A 12,718-nucleotide genomic window follows, 5' to 3' on the forward strand; every position below is an offset into this window, starting at 1 on the left:
GATCTGCAGCAATGAAAGCCTTGATGCATCTCCAGTGTCACCAGAAGAGCTAAAGGAAAGAGCTGCAGGGCTGAGATCACTCTCACAAACCTTGGACCTGGCTGTGGACATGAAGTGATAAGCAAACTGCATTACTGAAGTTGATTAATCATGACATTTTGAAGTTTTGACCTAATTTATGATTCAATTTGTAATTTCAAGTGGATTTATATTTGGATTAAGGTAACAAATGTAACTACCTGAACAATGAAAAGAGGAATTGGTGGGAATTTGTTTATCCTGGAATTGATAAATAGCCTTTCTGTAGGGGTGCACTCATGAATTAGATGTACTAACTGAGAAACAATGGCTTGAGCAGTTGCACAATTTAATTAAGTGCTGCTGCTTTAAGGAATGCTGCTTGAGATCTTGCTCTTGGCTTGAAACCGATGTAGGAGTGGGCTGATTTGTTGTGTGCTAAACACGGTATTCAGAAACTGATGTTTAAACATGTTGAGTACTTGTGCTGTGAATGAAATCCGTGCAGTGCTTCCTCACCCGATCCAGCTCATTTTCCAGCGCAGTGCCGATGTCCCGTCTCTCCCTGCCCGCTCCTCCCCTCGGTTTGTTCCATTTCTAGGAAGCCGTAACAGCTTTAGCTCCAAGCGCTCCTTGCACGCTGTGAGTGCCAAATGGCTTGGCCTGAGCTGCCGTGTATTGTTAGTGCATGAAAAAGGGAGGGAAGGGCTCCCGAGGCGAATTCCCGGGGGTGCGGGAGCGGGATCCCCCCGGAGACGGGAGCGGCAGCGCGGCGGGGCTGCGGCGCCCTCGCGTGGCGACTCCCTGCGCTGCAGCTCGGACTGCGGGAATTACACCGGGAAAGGCTCTGGAAAAGGAAGAGTTAAAACCAGGTCACCTGTAGATGGATTTCATCCTGCAGGCCGAGAAACCCGCGGTTTAAGCGAACGGGTATCTATGTGAGATGCTCAAACCCTTGTGGGGTGAAGAAGGAGTAACGACAGCTGTGGTGGTAATTTTGAAGTGAGTAATTCATGTTGTTGAGCACAGGTGTATTCTGCAGGTATTCTGCAGCTTTGCTGGCCTGTGTACTAAAATCAGCCCTACACTTTTCAGCAGAGTTATTTTTGAAATTAGTAAAGCCTATTCTATATGGATGTATAAAACAGAGTATTATTTTTTCCTGTCAGTTTTCTGGTTTGGTCTCAGTTTGCTTGCCTTGCAGTTTTGTTCCTTCCCCCTTTTTCACATGAAAGTAGCTATGCTGCATGTGAGTACTAAGACCTTATTCAAGCAGTTAAGATGTGACAGAGTCTGAACTTCGTAAATTTCCTTCAAACTGAAATCGAACAGCATTAAGCTTGTTATTTCCAAATGTTCTGAAGAGCCATTTTCAAAAGTGATTTAGAATTACACTTAAGCTATTCCTTTAGGATCCCCTGGCCAAAATAATAATTATTTTTTTCTTCTGTTCAAAGTAAAAATGTAGGGTGAAAGGAAAATGATGGCATTCTAAATGTAAAGCAGTCCAGTTTGCATTCTAAAAAGTCTTTTTGGCAGGGTAAGAAAAATCATCTGTTTGGCAGTTTGTCTCAGTTTGAGACAAATTAGGAGGAAACATCCTGAAATGAACGTGTTCTCTAAAGAAAGGTAGGTTTGGGCAGCCCCTCCCCACAGGTTTGAAAGGAATTTCTTGGAGGAAAGTGAAAAAAACAAAACACCCTGTTATTTAACAAACAAGAGTGCAGGCCTGGAAAAAAAGAGAATGAATTACGTTAGGTAACAAACCTTCTCATTGTGCAGAAGGCTGGTATCTTAGAGTCCGGAGGCGGGATGTCCCTGCAGCCTCCCCCGCCGGGCCGCGGGGTGGGGCTCCCGGTGCTGGCCGGGGATTTGGACCGGAGCACAGCTGAACAGGTCCCCGAGAAGCAGCCACAGCCCCAGGAGAACTTCGTGCCTCAGCCAACAAACAGGAGCTAGCTAAAAGCAGAGACACAACTCTCCTGGCTGCACAGCAGAGAGAGATGGGGAGTCTGTGAGAACTGAACACAAACTGCATGCTGAGGAATTTCCCTGGCTTCCCCCTCCCAGCCTTAAGTCACAGGACCCACGTTTGGGACTAAAGCCCATGGTAGGTGATACAGTGTCATAACATCACCCCAGGACACAGCCTTACAGATGCCATTGTAGAATGGTCATGGGAAGATGTGGGAGGGGAAAGTTTGAGCAGAAGTTGTTGCTGTAGGTCCTTGCAAAACAGGATACGTAGGATAAGAGATGAAAAATAGAAAATAGCAAATAGACAGTGTGGCTTCTTGCATCCACCTTTCCTGGAGCAGGTACAGAGGCAGTGGTTTGAAGCTGTTACTAACCAGGAGGCTGAGGACAACAGCCAGCTACAGGACAAGGAATGGCTAGGGGCAGCTGCAGGGTGTCTGCAGGGTGTATGTGTGACTGCTGGGGTGTAGGCAGCAGTGGCTGAAGTAACTGGAAGGTTAAAGGTCCAGGGCCAGCTACTGGACACACCGAGTGCTGTCCTACTCCTGGTTGGACCTGTGTAGGCACAGCTGCAGCTACTGGGTAGGCCCAAACAATTTTGTCATCAGAAGCAGAGTGATCTAAGAAAGGATTCTGCAGATTTAGATGATGAAAGGGATGATTATAATACTGTTTCATCTTTATAAAAGTCTGTCTGTCCCCAAAAGTGGTGAGTAACAGAGATGGAATCAAGTCTGGTTCCTGATGAATCAGTATTGATCCACTGGTTGCTAATTTCATTTTCCTTTTTGAACTGATCACATACTGAATGTTCTTTAGCAATGCCAGTTATAACAGGCTTTTGACCAATTCAGTGCCTTAAAAAAAAAAAAAACAACTTCAACAACCAAACCTTTATAAGTAACAGGCTGCAATGCTTTTCTTCTTTGCTCATACATGCATAAGCATATCTTGAAGGATGATTAATAGCTACTGTAATTTTTAGCTGTCAAGTGGACAACAATAATGGCTTGAGTCCTATCTCAAGCACTAGAGAGATGTCTTTTTGCTTAAACCTCTTCCAAGGGGGATTAAATGATGTCCATGACTATGTAATAGGACTGGTGTAAGATGACATTTGTCAGCAATTAGTGTACTCTCAGCTGTGTTCCTAACCCTTTAGCTGTGAACCCAGAGGTAAGTAGGTTTAGGGAGAGTTTTACCTGTTAATATTTAACTTGAGTCTGCAATGTGGTAATTGGGGTTTTGGTAAGAAAGAGCACTGCATCTTGTTGAAGAGTGATAAAAATACTTTCCTTTTCAGAGGGGACTGGAAGCAGGCCGTGCTGCTCTGAAGTGGTGTTTATAAGGAGGAGGCAGCCAGCTTAAACACAGCTAGACAGGGGCTCATTAGCTGTGAGGGCTTGTTGTGAATCTGGGCTGCTTCTGGCAGTGCTTGTTCTGATTGGCAGAGAATGGAAGGTAATTGTCACAACAGGACCCATGTGTCCCTGTGAAACCACTGGATTTGACTGAATCTCCTCTTTTCACAAAGGACTGACTGCTTGCCATCCGTAATTTTCATAAAGCACTTCGCTGGGGCGCAGACCTTCGCTTTGCCTGCTTTGCCCGGAGGAAAACTTCTGCAAATGCTGGAAGCCAATGGCAGGAGGGAAAGCAGCCTTTGTGTGTCCTCAATAGCTCCTGGGGTGCTCCTTGGGCCCTTGGCTGGAGCTGCTGGAGCCGTGGGGTTCACAGTGGCTCTGGCCCTGCGCCTTCCCCGCTGCCCCATCGCCTCCCTGCTGCAGGTTAGATCCTGCAGGTTTGCTCCTGCTCGGGAGCTGTTGCCCTTTTCACTGCTGCCATCCTCTGATCTTTGTGGAGCAAACTGAAAAATGCTGTCTGGGGCCTTGCCAGTGACTTGGTGCACACACAGTTTTAATAGCGGTTTGCTGACCTTGGCCGTCATCAAGGGTTTCAATTCTAATTGGGGGTTGCGGTGTTACTTCCTCAACATCAGATGACAACGCAAACGGTACACCTTGTCTTTTGTCAGGGAAATAGACCCCTTTACTGTCTTCCAGCTCCTTCATCCGATGCAAAAAGTCGAATTTTCTAAGAGTGGCCCAGATTCTCAATCCTGCAATTCCACCTGCAAGGTTCTCTCATACCGAGGGCTCTGAGGGGGCTGTGGGGGGCACACGGGGCTGTGAGGGGCACACGGGGCTGTGAGGGGCACACGGGGCTGTGGGGGGCACACGGGGCTGTGAGGGGCACACGGGGCTGTGGGGGGCTGTGGGGGGCACACGGGGCTGTGAGGGGCACACGGGGCTGTGAGGGGCACACGGGGCTGTGGGGGGCACACGGGGCTGTGAGGGGCACACGGGGCTGTGGGGGGCACACGGGGCTGTGAGGGGCACAGAGGGGCTGTGGGGGGCACACGGGGCTGTGAGGGGCACACGGGGCTGTGGGGGGCACACGGGGCTGTGAGGGGCACACGGGGCTGTGAGGGGCACACGGGGCTGTGAGGGGCACAGAGGGGCTGTGGGGGGCACACGGGGCTGTGGGGGGCTGTGGGGGGCGCACGGGGCTGTGAGGGGCACACGGGGCTGTGGGGGGCACACGGGGCTGTGGGGGGCTGTGGGGGGCGCACGGGGCTGTGAGGGGCACACGGGGCTGTGGGGGGCACACAGGGCTGTGGGGGGCACACAGGGCTGTGGGGGGCTGTGAGGGGCTGCAGGTGCCGGCCGGGCCGCACGGAGCTGAGAAGGAGGAGGATGCTGAGGATGCTCCGGTGAGCCGGAGCAGCCCCGGGATGCCGGAGGAGGGCACCGGGACCGTGTCCTGCCCGCTCCTGCGGCTCGGTTCGGGTACGGACTGCCGGGATGCGGTACCCAAAGCGGGGAACGTGCTGTGAAATCAGGTCGGAGTGAAGCTGCACTGAGACACCCCCGGGCCGGCCCTGGGGAGCGTGTCCTGGAGACGGGCCCGGGACGGGCCGCGCTGCAGGATCCACGCTGCTCCCCAAAAACGGGACCAGCAGCAAAACTGCGGTCACCCGGGCGTTGATTCGAGGTAAGGGAATGGCTCCAAAGGGCGCATTCCGAAGTGGCTCGTGTGTAAGATGTGGCAGCTGAGGGATGGTGGGGCGAGGCTGAGGCACACGCTCCGCTCCCCGCAGCCCTGTGTGTGTCTGCGTGCGTGAGCAGCTCTGAGCAGCAGCACAGCCCCATGGAACGTGCAAGCCAGGGCTTTCCCTGGGGACAGGATCTCCTCTCCCTCCAGCAAATCCCCAGAAAGTATTTCCTCCAAATAACTGGAATGCCACCCTAAGCAGTCTCCTGCTTCATCCAGAAAATTTGGATGCAGGTTGAGTTCATGCCCTGTGCTGATGTTGTACCCCAGCTTCAAATACTTTTAAAATTTCCTGTATTTATGCTCTCATGTATCTGTAGAGGGAGTAAATCAGCACTGGCATACTTGACAGTCATACTTGTTGCACAAATGTTTATTTCCCTATAAATATGGTATAGATTTCATCCACCTTTGGCTGTTGTGAAGATATTTTGTTAGCTATATACTGGGCTTGGAACATGTCTGATCAGAGAACATAAATATTAAAAGTATGTGAGTGAAATAAGAAAAATACAGAATGTCAAATATTAGCCACTCATAACAGCAGGTGCAGGGAACATTTTGCATGCAAGCTCAAAACTGAAATATGTTATGAAATCCCTTTGAATATTTGTGGATGTGACACTGAGAATATGAAATTGGATTGATGATCCTTCAGCCCAGACTGTTCTGTAATCCTGTGTGGTTAATTTGTGGATGGAAAGATGATAGATTAATAAATGGTTCATTGTGCACACTTCTAACTCTAAACACAGTATGAGCAATTTACTTATTGCTATGGAATAGGAAATGTAGTATTTGCTTTACTTTCTTTTTTAAATGGCATCATTTCATCAGTACAGAATCCAGGTCATGTTTTTTCAATCCTATGTGCTTTTAAATAATGAATATGGGTTGAGTATGAAACATACTCAACCCATATTCATTATTTCAATTTATCACAGAAGCAGTCACAATTCTTTGGCCTCTTGGAGCTCTCGAGCATGTTGAAACATATTATTTCACCAGTAGGAAATAGTGTTAAAATACCTGGTGCAACCTTTGAAGGTTCCTCTCATCTATATTTATTAGAAATAGCTCTCAGGATAACTCAAAGAATAAGTGCCCTGCAGACTATACTAATTAAGACAAAATACAACTATTTAGCAACAACATTGACAGGGGAGGAAGGGGGGTCTTTCTCAGAGCCTGGATGGGGCTCTGTGTTCCTGAGGGTTGTGTGAGAGAGAACCAGAGCCAAGTGGTGCTGCTGCCTGGGGAGTGCAGGAGGGAGATCCAAGGGAGGAAAGGATGCTGCACTAAGGAAGTGCTGTGGCCCAGGGAATGCATGGAGCCATCCTCCCTCTCCCTCAGAGCTGGTGAAGGGCCTGCCTCAAGTGCCATGCCCTCTTTTGAACATCCAGAACAGTGAGAAAGCTCAAAACTGGAGGGAGATTACTGACAGAAATCAGGAAGGGGAGAAGGGTTCAATCAAATGCAAATATGGTTACTATGAAAAAAAAAAAAAGAGAGAAGGATTTGAATCTCCTTCCTCATGGTTAGGGCTAGAAGTAATTATAGCTAAAAATACTCAAGTTGGGCATTTAAGAAAGAAATTGTGGGAGTAAGAGTAGAAGAATGGTGGGATGAACGGGTGGGAGAGGTTTGAAGTCACAGACCTTCAGTGTCTTTAGGAACAGGAGATATGAACACCTCCCTGAGCATTTATGTTCTTTTGTAATGAGGAGATGAAGAGGTGACTTCTAAATCTCTCTCATCCTTTATTTTTCTTTGGTTGTAGGGAAATACTTCCCCAATGTCCACTACTTCTGGCATGTATAGTGGCAGCCTCCTGGCAAACAACTCATGGGTTTGGGTGTTTGGAAGCTGTGCATTTCTCCCCATGTACAGCAAGTTATCTAAAGCCTTTTCATCCATCCAAATGAGGCCACATAGCTTGGCAGGGCTGAGGTTTCTCTCAGTTCCCACAGGAGTGTGCAAATGTAGATTTCATTGCTGGCTTCCTGCCAAGAACCTCCTCAGGGAAAAATCTGTATCATCTTAATCTGTTACCTTTCATTACTTCCTTCATTCCCATGCCCTCCCCTCACAATTTTCTCTCTTTCTAAAGAAGCTGATATATTTTTCTCTTGAATCAGTGACCACTCAGGCAACTCCAAAATGTTGAAATATGTGTTGGGGGGATTCTTTTCCAGACACAGAATTGAGAAGGGCTTATTGCATCTCTCATCCAGAAGAGAAATGCTTAGAAATGTTATAAAATTATGAATTTTAACTTGTTATTTGATCTTGTTGCAAAGTTTGGCTTTTCCAGAACCTAAATGGTGCCTATGAGTTCCTGTGCATTTGTTTGTGTGCCTGTACATAAATACAATATCTTTCAGGGGTTTCTCATAAAGCTTTTTTCACTGTTTCTTATTTACACTCAGATGTCAAATTTGTCAAGTCAGAATTGGGATTGAATAGAACACTTTGTTTTCTGTGCACTGTTCTCTTTCCTCAGAGTCTCCTAAATGTGAATTTTCAAAATTTCTTTATGTGTTTTTCCAGCAATGTTCCCTGTACAGAATGGATTATTTTTAATAAGAACATGTTGCTGCAAGAGGAGATTAAAGTCCTGAAAAATATTGATCTAAAATTTAAAGCTTGTTTACAGCATTTATCAATCCAGTTTCTTTCAAAACTTCTGGGATTTGTCTAGTTCATCTGGACAGACATAGGCAAAGACTTTGTTTGTTAACTCCTTCTGAAAATGACTTTGCCACTGGAAGAGAGTGAAGTGTCCTTACCAAACATTCTCAGCAGATGTCTTCTCTATTGAAGAGTTTTCTCAGGCTGACAGAGTGCCAACATCTGCTGTTACCCTGGTGGGCCAGCTCTGTAAATCACTGATTTGTTGGATGTGTGGAGAAAAGAGCACAAAGCTTTGGTTCTTTAATCTGGTACTCAACTGAATCTGGTCTGCTGGGAACACCTCAGCACAGGAGAGAAGGGTTTTTGTAATCTCACCTGGCACTGGTTTGGGGAGAGGTTTCCTCTTGGTAAATTTTGAACATAGGTGGATTTCAACATTTGTCAGGAATGTAGAAGTCACCAAACTCTACAGATTTTGTGAATATATATGAGGAGAGAGATTCTCTAGGGGAAGTTAAAGACTGTTCTGAGACACTGAAGGTGATCAGAGGCAAGATAAAAATGCACAGATACCAGGCTTCTAAAATCCTGAGCCTACTTTTTTCTTTGTTGTTTTCCATCAATAGACACTTGTTCATAAATGTTGTGCAGGTAAAGCACCATTTCCAGGTTCTGCTTGTGCTCCCACAGAGCTGGCCTGAAGAGAGAGGTTTCTGTAAGGACAGCAGGAAGGTAAGTTCTAAATGATTTTTTTGCCATGGCACTCTGCTTTCTTGATGTCAAGAGAAGAAGCAATTTCAGATGAATCTGCTGGAAATGTTAGCATGCTATTTGCATTAAGAAATGATACATGCATCTCCCGGGTGGGTGTTATTAGTAATGAGCATGGCCCCTTCACAGATGTGAACCAAACTTTGGAAAGGCTTCCCCTGCACTCTCATTGAAAATCCTGATCTGATTCCAACAAGAAATACCTGTTGGGAAGCTCTGCCAGAGCACAATTCCTTTGTGATTTTACTGATCACCGAAACTGAGAGTCAAGTGAAGAAATGTCAATCCAAAATAAGAATGGCTGGAGGAAAGCCTTTTTAATAATTTAAGTTTTACAGACTTTCACAAGAAACAGTGAAGGGAATGTCATCCTTAGGATTCTGATGAAATTCCCGACTCTGTAATTATATTGACTCTGAACTCCACCTGCAGTTTCTGTATAAAAACTGCTCTGCTTCCAGCTGCAGCCTGCTGTGCAGTGATGCTGCTCAGTGTCAAGCAGATGCTCCCTCATCTGAGAGGGAAATGATAATACAATTTATATAATTTATACTGTGCTTTGTTGCATATTTCAAAGTCTGTTCAAGATTCCTCTGGATAAAATGCACAGCAGAAATGAGATACTATTTGAAGAGATTTTTATGAACCTGGCTGATTATTTAACTTTTTTGGGGTGCAAAATTGTTATGCTTACTTGTGGGTTTTGCCAAAACTTAAAACATAAATGCACTAGATCAGTGTATACATACAACACCAAGAAATGCTAAGAATTTTCTTTTTCTTTATAAATTCCAAACTATAATTGAATGTAGAACTGTTTGAAGTGACTGGAAGGCTGGGGCTGAATTTAATCAGGGCTTTAATGTATGTTATATATAAGTCTCATTCCTTCCTAGAGGTAATTCATATTCTGCTAATGCTTGAATGAGAAACCACTGTGTGTGTTGGGGTGGGGAGGGGGAGAGCAAATGATTTGGGGAGAACTCCTGACACTGTGGGATGTGACTCAGTGTGAAATGGCAGCCTGAGCCTGCAGGTGATGATTTAATGTTAAGTAACTTGAAGGAAGGAATATTTTCCTGTTTGCCTTGGGCACTGAGAACCTTTGTGCTTAATGCATCTTAGAAATTTTCTCTGCAGACTTTTTCAGGCTGTGAGAACTTCCTAGGGGCTTCAGTGCCTTATCCTTGCTGTTCATCCCTGCCTTGAGGTAAACAGTGCCTGGATGCTCCTGGAGCTGTGAGGAATAATTCCCCTTTGATCAGGCATAGCCTGAGCCATGTGCTGCTGCTGTTCTTCCACTGATGTTTTCTAAATTGGGCTGCAAACTGAGAGAAGTACCTGCAGTTTGATCAGTTGTAATTTATTACAAACTTGTCATAGCACAGGAGACCGTGGTTAGAAGCTCTGCAAATGAGAGCAATGTTAGCAATGTCAAATGAAGTTCAAAATTCACATCAGCGACCACTCTGACCTGTGGTTTTCTCTCTCCTTGCACTCTTTTTTGCATCTAATTAAGATCCAAGTCAGCAGTGTCAGAAGCTGTCCTGCTCTCTGCACACAGCCATCTCAGGAGGCAAAATGAATTCCCCAGGTGTTCGTTCCACTCTGGTGTCGGAGGCATTGCTGCCAGTGTGAATATGCCATGCTGGAATCCAGGTGCTCATTTGGGAGCCCTGTACCTGTAAAGGTCTTTGATTTTTAAAGGCTACAGGCAGTCAGGAACTTGCCACACTGTCACCTGTAGCCTGGTCACTGGCACCACAAACCCCTGCTCTAGTCACTGCTTTCTTATTCACCCACAGGCAGTAGCATGTTGATTAATATTTTGCCTCTTGGAGGCATTCCTTTGAGAAGTTTCATAGGTTCTTTTATAAATTTTGCAAATGACATCCTAAGCAAAAATGAGTGGATTAGTGAGAACTGCCATAATCTATAATGATGTGAAATGATGACATCTTAAAGAAGTGAGTGAAGGAAATGTGTAGAACTTAGACTTTTAGCCAAGCACGATGACCCTTTGTTTCCATCTGAGATATTTGAATTTTTAACTTTAGGAGGTAACCACCTGAATGGTGATGTTCTGCCTGGCTCAAAGTGTTGTATTTTGTGATGCAGGGAGTCAGTCCACCAATGGGATCCCCCTTGTGGAGGATCTGAATTTGAGTAAAAAGTCCTGACTTATTTCATCTAGAGGTTCCTGTCTTTATGATTCTAAAATAGCTGTTAATAATGAAATGTGAATGAGTGATTTTTCTGAAGGGTGCTGTATCTAACAGTGTCTTTGTCAGTCCAGAGAAGAATCTTTGTATATCAAGGGGAAGCATTCCTACTTATTGTCATGATACCAAGTGTTGTGGTGGTTTGTCTCCAGATCCCAGGAATATCACTAATTTCCTATTCTTTCACTACTGGAGCAGAGGAAGTGTGTCTCTTTCTCCAGGAGAGGGTGTCCCATCACTGCATGCCAGAAAGATCTTACACTTAGGCTTACACACACTTTGCTCTGCTTTTTCCCATGCTGTGTCTTTCAGCCAAAACCAGCTTGGAGAAATGCAAAGAGACTAAATAAAAAAAGAATAGAAAGAATAAGGTGTTAGAAAAGAGTATTGTTTTAGGAAAGGAGAAAGATTCCACATATGTCTCTTTCACTTTCAGGCTTATTACTATTTACAAATCCTGCTGTTGAGCATAGAATATAGTTAAAGTGTCCTGGGGGAATTGTACCTATCACAATTCTTTTTTCCTTTTCTGTTTCTGTAACTCTCTGTGTTATATGGGGTATTTCATTAATTCCTTACCAAAATGCAACACCTAATTTGTGGGCCATATTTCTGTCCTTGTTAAATTTTGTTTTCAGAAACAAGTTTCAGTTTATTTACAGCAACTATAATGTTATAAACACCTATGCTGTGGAGTACCTTTATTTGATTTTAGCTCCTCTTCGACAAGAATGCACTGTGCCTCTTTCCCTCTTTTCTCTCTAAAATGATTCGTTATTCAAATGCATAGCAACTTTAATGGAAATTTGCATGGGGTTGTAGAAGTCAGGCTGGCAGATGGTTATGGAATGAATGTGTGCAAAATTTGTTTGGGACTTCAGGTTCTTTGTTATAGTTTTGGTTGTTATTGTTTTCCAAAACCCTGGCAGCTGAAGAAGGAGAAAAAGAATAAGCAGAGAGAGAGGATCAATAGCAGGAAAATTAACTCATAATGTAAAATGACAGCTTGACAGTGAACACAGTCAGCATGAATTGCAAATACAGCAAAGTCTGGGAACCCTAATCTCATACTTTTTTCCCCTGATTCTATGTAATTCTTCTACAGATAGTATTATATGTATTAACATAGGATCATAGGAGGCTTAATATAATCAATATTATATTGCAAAAGCATTCTCAATATAATTGGAAGAGTCTCATGCCTCCTCAGCAGAATTTGCAGATAATTTTTTGCTGTGGTAAATGTTAGTTTTGGGGGAATACACATAAGTCCAAGGAAGTAGTCTCTGCTCCATTGACTCACTTCATAAGAATAAATAATTTCAAGACTTCTCTTCTCTGGTGCTTAGATGTCATGGAAGTAACTTAAATTGGTATTATTAGAGCTGAATCAAAGCACTAGTCCTGACTTGTCTCATGAATTGTGGTGGCAATCAAATCCAGGCTCAGGTCCTCAACTCTTTGTGTTTAAGGGGATAGCTGATGGTAGTGTGTGTGTGGTGTTCAATTTCTGCATTGTGTCCTTGGCAGCTGGGGTTCAGCTGCTTCTCCAAATGCTGTATGTAGTGTTTGGGTTCTTCTCTTTAGCTGATTTAGTTTGCTAGACCTGATCCTTGCCCTCCCTGAGCTTTGAAACAGCCAACACACTTTTCATCCTGTGTGAGCATGTACATAGCCCCCCTGGACTTTCCTTTTGTGTTTTGGCTTTCCCAGCCTTTGCTGTGTGGCAGTCCCAAAGGACCACATGTGGAATGTTTCATCTGAGATCCCTAAAAACAACAGCTAATTCTTTCAGATACTTTCCACAGCTGCAAAGCATTCGTTAGAACCAACTTGATTGAAAACTAGGGAAATGTCTCGTTTAGTAGCAGTAAAAGGATTAGAGCTAGATGTGGTTTTGTGGCATGAGCCTGTTTTATGTCTGAAGCTTAACATGTAATAGAATGTGTGGCTGAGAGACTCACCTTGCAGTGGTGTCACAC

The sequence above is a fragment of the Molothrus aeneus genome, chromosome 10 (genome assembly GCF_037042795.1).
Source record: "Molothrus aeneus isolate 106 chromosome 10, BPBGC_Maene_1.0, whole genome shotgun sequence".
In the NCBI taxonomy this organism is placed as follows: Eukaryota; Metazoa; Chordata; class Aves; order Passeriformes; family Icteridae; genus Molothrus; species Molothrus aeneus.